The 10,603-nt window shown below is 47.5% G+C and overlaps 1 protein-coding gene across 1 annotated transcript in view; it reads right to left on the bottom strand.

Moving 5' to 3' along the window:
• Nucleotides 1-1,107: 1,107 nt before the first annotated feature.
• Nucleotides 1,108-10,603, bottom strand: part of dph2 (diphthamide biosynthesis 2) — a 46,013-nt gene continuing 36,517 nt past the window's right edge. Inside the window, exon 8 of the mRNA XM_072510709.1 lies at nucleotides 1,108-1,589. The gene's annotated coding sequence lies outside the window, so the exon portion shown is untranslated. The remainder of the gene's footprint in view (nucleotides 1,590-10,603) is intronic.

The following is a 10,603-nucleotide window of genomic DNA, read 5'->3' as shown; positions in this document are numbered from 1 at the left end:
GGGACCTTGAATTCATGTCTCATTACATCCAAAACCTACCATCTGGCCTGAGCTTGCAAAATCCTACCAACTGTCCTGGCTTGAGAAAATTCAAACCTCTTTAACCTGTGATTATCCCTCTCGCCAGTCGCTCCATCTGGACCTGTAAAGACTTAATTACCTGCAAATATTTGCATTCAAAGTATCACCTTGCATCATTGACTTTGTCTGCATATGTGGTTGTGGAACCCACCTCTTCATTCACCTGATGAAGGAGCTGTGCTCCGAAAGCTAGTGATTTGAAACAAACCTGTTGGACTTTAACCTGGTTTCTTTTTTGCATATAAAAGAATATATATTTCCAAGACAAAAAGCTTCAGCAACGTGTCTCCCTTTTCAGGAAATCTGGAACTTGCTCTACTGTGATGAATGTAGGAATTGCAGATATATTCTATTATATGTAGTTGGTGCATGAGTTAGTGTGTGACTACTGCAGACATGTTTTGAAAATCCTAGTTTGAAAGACAGCTAGAGTTTTTGGAGACAGCGGTGCAATTAAGGCATCATAAAAGCTTGGGCTAATGGACTTTGTTTGTATTAAGAGGGTTCTCTGGGGAGTAAACTATTAGGCACATTAGGGTGAATTCTCCATCCTGGGAGGCCTGAAGCACGTTTCACGATGGGATAGAGACTCGGCCATCAGATGGAAATCGGGATTGGGGAAATTGGCAGTGGGCCAAGAGGGTAACTCCTTATGGGATTGCCCCAAAAGCCCATCCGAGGCCCCCCACCCCCACTCCCACCCACCTCACCAAATGCACAACATGCCCTACCAAACCCCTCCCTCTATGCGCCCCCCAGAGACCCCCTAAATCAGGACAACACCCCCCCCCCAAGAGACCCCTAAATAGCTGGATTCCACCCAGGATCCCCTAATCAGGGGAACCCTTCCAGAGGCCCCCATAATAGGCAAACGCCCCGAAAGGACCCCCTTATTAAAGGAGCCCCCCACAAACACCCCCTAACTATAGGATCCCCCCCCCCCCCCACAGAGACCCCCTACCTAGAGGGACCACCACAGGGACCGCCTAAATAGAGCGATCCCCCACAGGCCCCCTGGAAAAAGATCCCTCTGTGAAAGCTAGATATCAGTCCAGACAGGGGTAGTGACAGAAATTACAGTTGTAACACTTACCTGGAAGCGCCACATGTCCATTCTTGGAAAGTGAACAGTTGAGACCTGTGTTTAAACCCCTTAGATCCTGTAGCTGCAAGCCATTCATAATTTTTAGTGGTGAGCTGTGATTTACAGCTTCCACAAAACAGCTGCAGTCTTGATTCATATCCCTGCATGGGTGAGTTACTGCAATTGCTGAAACCCCAATGAGTATAAACATCAACCACGTCAAAGAGATGTAAGTGCATTGCAATCACATGCTTGAGTGATTAGAATGCACTTAGTGATTGGCAGTTTAAACAATAGTTGAGACAGGCAAGAATCTGCAGCTGGTTCCTGAAGGGACTCTCTTTCTCAAAGTGCTTTATCTGAGACATCTCTTGACAGCAAGCATTCCTGAGTCTGCTGATGGTATTTAAAAGTGGATTGTGACCTGAGTGGAGATAAAAGATAGCAGTTAGGAATTAGTGTTTAATTGTTATTGTTAAGCATTGTTTAATAGGTAATTTTTCTTGTAATATTTTCTTGTGTGATGCTAAAGATATTTTAATCATGAGTTAGTCATAAAGTTTGTTTTAATTGACCATATCACTATTGGTGCATGGACTCACTCCTGGAGTGAAGTATTCTTTCCTCACAGTATTACGAAATTAAAATAAAATATTGGAGTTTCTGTCCAGTATCCTGACCACAGACCTGGTCTGGGATCGTAATACTCCAGAAAGGCTCAGTATGCTAGGTGAATTTAAACAGGGGTGGCACAGTGGCGCAGTGGTTAGCACTGTGCCTCATGGCGCCGAGGACCCGGGTTCGATCCCGGCCCCGGATCACTGTCCCTGTGGAGTTTACACGTTCTCCCCGTGTCTGCGTGGGTCTCACCCCCACAACACACAAAGACTGGCATGACAGCAGCGGGACTTCGGCCCATCGCCGGCCGGAGAATCGCCGGGGGGGCCCGCCGACCCGCGCGGCGTGATTCCCGCCCCCGGCCAAATTTTCGGTGCCGGAGAATTTGGCAGCCGGCGGGGGCGGGATTCATGCCGCCCCCCGGCGAATCTCCGACCCAGCAGGGGGTCGGAGAATCCCGCCCCAGTTGTCCAAGGAATTCTGAAACCTTGCCCGGAAAATCCCTCATTCGATTCATTTGTCTACAAGATTATTAATGCTTTTTAAAAACATAGGTTACACTTTTGTTCCTTCCTATCGCTCTTTCCATTCCTTTGTGAACTTAAGAGATTGAGTGCAGAAGGCTGCTCAAGAAGCTCTTTTTCATCCTTCCGAACAACAGACACTGCCAAACGACCCATCTTGATTTACTGGGTGCCTAAATTTATACACCGATGAATACGTCTCGATACAAAAAAGCAAGTCTCCAGCACAATGGAGGATGACTCCGAATGGCTCTGAACTATATGAAACAGGTATCATAAGAATTAATGGATCATAAAAGTGATTAACGTTATCTAGACTCAGACATGAAGAATGGATAAGAAAATACTGGAAATAAACAGCACGTCCATCATTAGCCAAAAAGGGAAAAGGTAAGTTACTTTTTAGCCATGGAACCATTTGTACAAGTGCTGGAGTGCAATGACTGGTGACCAAAGGCTTAAAACAATAACGGATTAGTGTAAATTCTGAGCAGCTCTTAAACGCTGTGTGTCTTCCCTCATTCCAGGAGAACTCCCACCCTCCTGACACATGGCCCCTTTGGTACCCACGTCATCCCAGGAAGAACTCACACGTTCCTGACATATGACTTATTACGCATCTGCACCATCCCAGCATCCACCTGGCACCCGGTTTACATTGTCAGTTCCAGGTAAGAGTTGCTGCCTGAAACATGACCCTGACTTTTCATTTTTCAGGTGCTTGCACGCTGGCTGTGTTTTCCCCATAATTTCTTATTTCAAAATGTATTTATTTTTTAATTTTATTCCTTTCTCTGAGTGACAAAGTCAATGTGCAGAGCAGACAGGGGAAAACCTTAATCCAGGATTTTTCAAAGTGCGGTCGCATGGGTATCGGGAGGGTGGTGGAGCGATCGGTCACCGCATTCCCATGGTGTTCCCGATCGCAGGAGAAGCATCCAATGGCCACTATCAGCATTTAAATTGAGAATGAAGCTGATACTGCCTTTTAAATGAGAACAAAATAAGGCTATGTGCAGTCTTCTGACCTTAGGTGGCAGCAGTGAACAGGTCACGTTCCTGCATGTACACTTGACGTCAAGCGCCCTGTATGTAAGTGCGTTTGGCGGCAAATCACGGAGCAGAGCTTCTTCCATTTTCTAGCTGCTAGCAAATAAAGCAAGAGGACAATGAAGATGTATCATTTTGTTACAAGAAAGCGATGGCTAGAGACACAAATAGGCAGAGTACCTACTGGCTAAGGTTTTATATCTGAATCTACCGGAGAGAGCTGCTCAGGAGAATCCACGGCAGGACAGAGCAGTGCGAGTGTTAGCTCTGTTTAGAGCTGCAGGGCCACTGGTTAACAGCCTACAAAGAAGAAACTTAACTTGGGGGAAAAAAGCAGAACAAAGATGATTTTTTTAGGTATGGTTTTGTCAATTGTACCTATGCAAATAAGAATGCAAATTCCATGTGTGGTATATGCTGGGACGTACTGACAAATGAGAGGAGAAGTTTCAGATTTTGAAAGAGTGGGTGAAAAATTCCTTTTGAAGTTGAGACCCCAGAGTCACCTGGCTCCAAATGAAAAGACTAAACTGTGGTACCTGACCTGTCACACGCGAAAATCCATGAGGCTGTCGGCATTCTGGAGTATCAACTCCCAAGAGTATCAAATGCTGAGAAAAACAAACATTTTGTTTCTATTGCCCTTCCTGCCGACCTACATGTGCGAGGTTAGATTTTTTGTTCTCACAAAGATGTAGATGGTACAAAGGAACTGGCTGAACTCTGCACCAGATATGCACATTCCCCTCTCCTCCCGTGAACCTGATTGGAGTGAGATTATGAAGACGAAGCAGGCTCCCCTTCACATTAATTGTAAGCGAATGTGGCGTGGGTCACAAAGGTTGGCTGGCGTGGGTTCCGAAGGTCGGCTGGTGTGGGTCCAGAAGGTTGGCTGGCGTGGGTTCCGAAGATTGGCTGGTGTGGGTCCAGAAGGTTGGCTGGCGTGGGTTCCGAAGGTCGGCTGGTGTGGGTCGAGAAGGTTGGCTGGCGGGGGTCCCGAAGGTTGGTTGGTTGGCAAACATGGGTCCCGAGAAACAAAGTGTGAAAAATACTGCCTTAATCCATTGCCTTGCCTGCTCCAAAAACCAATTCAAATTCAATTCAACCCAATTCATTGTCCTCATAAAGGAGACGTACTAGATCCAAACTGACAAGAACAAGCATTACACCTGATCTCAGGCTTGATCCTATTTTTGATCTTAGTCAAAAAGCCGAGAAGTGATATTTCAAATTTTCAGTAGTTGTAGTTTTTTTTAAAAGACTTTGGCTGAAGAATACGACGTCTTTAAGGGAAATTAGGAAACTCTTCCAAACATAAAGGTTGATATAAACATGGGACATCATTTGGAACATCAGGTGGAAAACCCTCCACTGTTTGGAGTCCTACCTAGCACAAAGGAAGATGGTTGTGGTTATTAGAGGTCATTCATCACAGTGCCGGGACATCACTGCAGGAGTTCCTCAGGGTAGTGTCCTAAACCCGACCATCTTCAGCTGCTTCATCAATTACCTTCCTTCAACATAAGATGTGGGGGTGTTTGCTGATGGTTGCACAATGATCAGCAGCATTCCCGACTCCTCAGAAGCTGAAGCCGTACAAGTTCAAATGCAGCAAAGCCTGGACAATATCCAGGCTTGGGCTGACAATGGAAAGTAACGTAAGTGCCACACAAGTGCCAGACAATGACCATCTCCAATAAGAGAGAATAAAATTATCGCCCCTTGACATTTAATGGCATTGGGGAAATTCTCCCATCGGGAGACTAAGTGCCGACGCCGGAGTGAAATTGGGAGTGTTTCACTCCGGCGTCGAGGCCGTTCCCAGCCCGCTATTCTCCGGTCCCCGGGGGGCTAGGAGCGGCGCCGTGTCATTTACGCGCGCCGGGCCTTGGCGCCGCGTAAAAGCGGAGCCGCGTAAATGACACGGCCGGCGTCGGGTAAATGACGTCACCCGCGCATGCACAGGTTGACCGGTGCCAACCCGCGCATGCGCGGTTTCCGTCCTCCCCGAGGCCGCCCCGCAAGGATGGCGGATCGATCTTGCGGGGCAGCAGAGGAAAGGAGGCCCTCCTTCAGAGAGGCCCGCCCGCCGATCGGTGGGTACCAATCACGGGCCAGACCCCTTTTGAGTCCCCCACCGGTGCAGGAACCCCCCCCCCCCCCACAGGCCGCTCCCCCCAGCATTCCCGCACTGTTCCCGCCGGCAGCGACCAGGCGTGGACAGCACCGGTGGGAACCTGTCGTGTTGGGCAGGCCGCTCGGCCCATCCGCCCGGAGAATCGCCGCTCGCTTGTTACAAACAGCGAGTGGCGATTCTCCGAGCGGCCAGCCGTGATTCTCGCCGCGCCGGTTTGAGGGGGGGGAGAATCGTGTGCGAGTGTCGGGGCAGCGTGGCGGGACTCGCACGGTGCCCTGGCGATTCTCCCACCCGGCGTGGGGGGGGGGAGAATTCCGCCCATTACCTTTACTGCATCCCCCACTATCAAGGTCCTGGGGGTTACCATTGACCACAAACTTAACTGGACTAGCCATATAAATAACCACAAGAGCAGGTTAGAGGCTAGGAATCCTGCGGTGACTAACTCAGCTCTTGACTCCCCAAAGCCTGTCCACCACCTACAAGGTACAAGTCAGGATTGTGATGGAATACTCCCCACTTGCCTGGATGGGTGCAGCTCCAAAAACACTCAAGAAGCTCAACACCATCCAGGGCAAAGCAACCTGCTTGATTGGCACCTTGTCCACAAACATTTTCTCCCTCCACCATCGACTTACAGTAGCAACAACGTGTACCATGTATAAGATGCACTGCAGTAAGTCACTAAGGCTCCTTGGGCAGTGACGATTACCATCTAGAAGGTTAAGGGCGGCAGATAAATGGGAACACCACCATTTGGAAGTTCCCCTCAAGTTGCTCACTGTCCTAACTTGGAAAAATATCACCGTTCCTTCACTGTCGCTGTGTCAAATTCCTGAAAAGCACTCCCTAATAGCACAGTAGGTGTACCTACACCATGTGGACTGCAGCAGCTCAAGAAGGCAGAATACCACCATCTTCTCAAGGGCAATTAGGGATGGTCAACAAATGCTGGCCTAGCCAGCGAAGCCCGCATCCCGTAAAACCTAATTTTAAAAAAATAACAATTGATGCTTCGTCAATGGTTACATTTAAACCTCAGATTGATAGGCCTTTTTTAGCCAATAATATTACAGGATATGGCTCAATTTCCGGTGATGGCAGGCGGGAGGCAGCCGCACACTGGAGGGCTCCCGTTCGAGAACGGAATTTTAGGGGTCTTAACGCCCGGTCCCAGGGGCAACGGAGGCTGCAAAAGCAGTAAGAAGGACCAGTGAGGTGAAATGTCCAAGTTGGGGGAAAAAACGGCCATGAAAAAAGTGGTTAATGGAAGGCTGCCGGGGAGTGGAAAGGTCAGCACGGGGATTGCAAGGAAAGTGGAGACTGGGGCAGCAGAGGAGGCCACATTGCTCACGGCAAAAGAAATGACCATGGTGATGGCCGTGGAACTTGAAAAACAGTTCACAAAGCACGTGGAAGAGATGAAGAAGGAGATGGGGGCAGTATTGATAGTGCTGGTGGAGGAGGTGATTGCCCTGGCGAGGGCGGCGGTATCGAGCGCAGCAGTGGAGGTGCAGGAACAAGGTGAGACACTGAAGGAAGTGGAAGAGGCATTATCGCAGCACAGTGATCAACTCACCTCGATGGGGAAGGAGCTAAGGAGGGCGATAGAGCCAAAATGGAAGACCTGGAAAACAGATCCAGGAGGCAGAATCGGAGGGTCGTGGGTTTGCCCGAGAGGGTGGAAGGCCCGAGGCCGACGGAGTATTTTGCCACGATGTTGGTGGAGCTATTGGGGAAGGGGACGATCCCTCTCGATACGAACTGGATCGGGCTCATAGGTCGTGGATGCCTATACCAAAAGCGAATGAGTTGCCAAGAGGAGTAACTGTTTGTTTCCGTAGGTACAGCGTGAAGGAGAAGGTCCTGTGCTGGGAAAAGCAGAAGCGGAAGGTGCAGTGGGCTGGAGCTGGTATACGTATATACCAGGACTTTACAGTGGAGCTGGCGAGGAGGAGGGCGGCCTTCAGCCGGCTGAAGAAGGCACTGTACATCAGCAAGGTTCAGTTCGGCCTAGTATATCCAGCTAAGTTGAGGGTGACCTACAAATCCAAGGACTTTTATTTTGGGACAGCAGAAGCGGCGGAGGGGTTTGCGAAGGCAGAAGGACTGTGGCAGAATTGAGAATTGGGACTGTGAGCGGGTCTTGTACCGATGTAGCCTCATGTAACTTTATTTTCTCACTGCGTGTTGGTATATGTACTAAATGAGTCGACGGCTGTATATTTGGACAAGGGAGGAGTTGGGACTTTCATTTGCAATGATGTTTCTTTGGAGTTTGGGTGGGTATGCTGGGGTTGTGTGCTAAAGGGGATTTCTTGGTTTTTCCTGGGACTGAGCAAGGGGAAGGAGACCCGGGCGGGGGCCTCCACGCTGGCCGGTTTAAGTCGGCCAGTGAACGGGAGTGAGGTGGGGGGAGGAGCTGCGGCCATCGGAGCCTGGTAGAACAGGTTTCGGTGAGTCCAGCCGGTGTGAAAGGTTGGGGGAAGGAACCGAGGTTGGGGGGAGGAGTTTACAAGAGCAAGTGGAGGGGAGAAATTTGGGGGGGGGGGGGGGTGGGGGGGGGGGTCTACAAATCATGGGTGTCATTCACGGTGCTCTTTCGGAGATTGGATGGCGTTGAATATTAGGGGGGGTGGACTATATATGTCAATGGTGACCATAGGCGATTCCTGACTCCTTTTTCTTTTTCCTTTTGTTTCTCCTTGGGACGTTTTGATTTATTTGATGCTTATATTGTTATGCGGGCCATTGCTTGGGGGGTAGTGAGAGGATGGGATCATTGTTATTAATAAGGGGATTGACATTGTATTCATTACCGTTTACTGTTTGTTGGTGGGGTGTAAATGTTGAAGAAAATGTGAAAATGGAGAATAAAAATATTTTTCAAAAAATATTACAGGATATGGGTCAGAGATGGGGGTTATGTCTTGAAGATCCCAGATTTCTGAAATAATCACACTTTGAGACACATCCAGGAAATGTACTGTGGACTGATATGTTGTTAGTCCCATATACAGATTGTACTGCAGTAGTGATTGATGTGGCACTCTGGATATTTATGCATACATATGCATGAACATATAATTCTTAAATCATGTTGGAAAAATATAGCAATACAACAAATTAGGTGTCAGATCAACTATGGTCTGATTTAATGGCTGTACAGGTTTGAGGGGGTTAAATGGCTATTTCCTGTTCCTACTTTCAATCGCCTGTGCTTGGGTTGGAGGGAGGGAAGGGGAGAGAGTTGCAGAGTCTCCAGCTGAGTCTCTTTTCAGGTCTGGCTAAACCTGCCATCCATAATTCCAGGCTGTGGAATCCACTGGCAGGGTGACCCCCCCAACCTCTCTCCTTCCCACACCAAGGTGACCCTGGAGAAAGATCACATGATGTTCACTGGCTGTGGTTGAGACCCTAGATTTATGCATGTTGCCGAAATAAAATTCTAGCAGTCTTAGATTCCTGGGAAAAATGTGGAGATCTGGGACAGCATTTATAATTACGACTGTGTCAATCAGGATCTTGAAGGCAACCAACATCTCAATTACACCACTTTGATCAATTAAGATGCATCCTGGTCTGGACTCATCAATTCCAATCAATACCATTGATTTCCATTGCGTGCAGCTGTGATAAGTCCCGGGCATAAGAGATGCGTTTTTCCTGGAATCTGAGGATGATTGCAAAGCCTCAAACTGTGGCTGGTGAAGCAGTCTATGAGTAGCTTTAGGGGCAGCAGAACCAGGGCTACGGAAGTGAATATAGCGTCATCCTGCCCCTGCAGGGGTTTGCAAAGAGGATGCACGAAACAGACAAGCCATGATATTAAAAAGACAAAATAGGAGGTCTTGTGACGTGGCGGACCAGAAGGTCCAGGTTTGAGTCTTAACACCAGAACTTGTTGACCACAGAATGAGTTTTCAACATGGTTCAAAAGGCTGATAATCAGTTCTGGAATCCTTCCACCATCTCCCCCATTATTCCCCAAACGGTAAAAAAAAAGTGTTGGTGTGAAGGTACGCTTTAAAAAAAAAAGAGACAAGAAATAGGTTCAACTGCAACATACCTCATCCCTGCTGCCAGTGTCAAACATAGAACATACAATGCAGAAGGAGGCCATTCGGCCCATCGAGTCTGCACCGACCCACTTAAGCCCCCACTTCCACCCTAACCCCTAACCCAATAACCCCTCCTAACCTTTTTTGGACACTAAGGGCAATTTAACGTGGCCAATCCACCTAACCTGCACATCTTTGGTCTGTGGATGGAAACCAGAGCACCCGGAGGAAACCCACGCAGACACGGGGAGAACGTGCAGACTCCGCACATTCAGTGACCTAAGCTGGGAATCGAACCTGGGAATCTGGAGCTGTGAAGCCACAGTGCTAACCACTATGCTACCATGCTGTCCTTGTAGTTGATCTATTTTTAGACAGATGATGATCCATCTTTTGCGTTATTAAGTTACCCTTCACTGTGTTTCTAATACTTATTCTCTTCTTATATTATTAACCCACCTTTAACTAATTTTCTTATTACTTCCTGTTGGGTAATTTATCAATACAGCAATAGAACTGGGAACGGAAGCAGGAATTCGGTGACTGTAATGTAAAACATCAAATTCAGATTTATTTAATATCAGACACTTCAGATTGAGTTCGGGCTGTTCTTGTGATTTAGTGAATGTCCAATTAAAACATATCTCAGCCAATATTTCAAAGATTGACAGTAATAGCTGCATTTCTTTTTAGCTGAAGTAAGCATAATTAATAACCTAGCACCAACATCTGAACCAAAGCAATTTAAATTCAGTCATTTCTTTCAATCAAATACAAATTTCAGTATTGGATTAAAGAATTCTGTAGACAGACATTCCGGCATATTATTGCATGCTAAAACTAAAGGGCTGTATCCAATAATAAAGTGGAGCAATGAGTGACTAAATTATACTGAAATGTAATCTGTGCTGTCAGATTTCATAGATTTTTGATGTCTGTCTCTACATTAATAAGACACGGGTGAAGTGTGAAAGAATACATGCATTGGAGATTGGTTGTAATAGTCAATTATCACACCATCCTCAGCCTTACGAGAAATATCTTTTGT

Source organism: Scyliorhinus torazame, chromosome 7, assembly GCF_047496885.1.
Source record: "Scyliorhinus torazame isolate Kashiwa2021f chromosome 7, sScyTor2.1, whole genome shotgun sequence".
Taxonomy (NCBI): domain Eukaryota; kingdom Metazoa; phylum Chordata; class Chondrichthyes; order Carcharhiniformes; family Scyliorhinidae; genus Scyliorhinus; species Scyliorhinus torazame.
The sequence above is the reverse complement of the archived record's forward strand: the minus strand, read 5'-3'. Positions and strand labels throughout refer to the sequence as shown.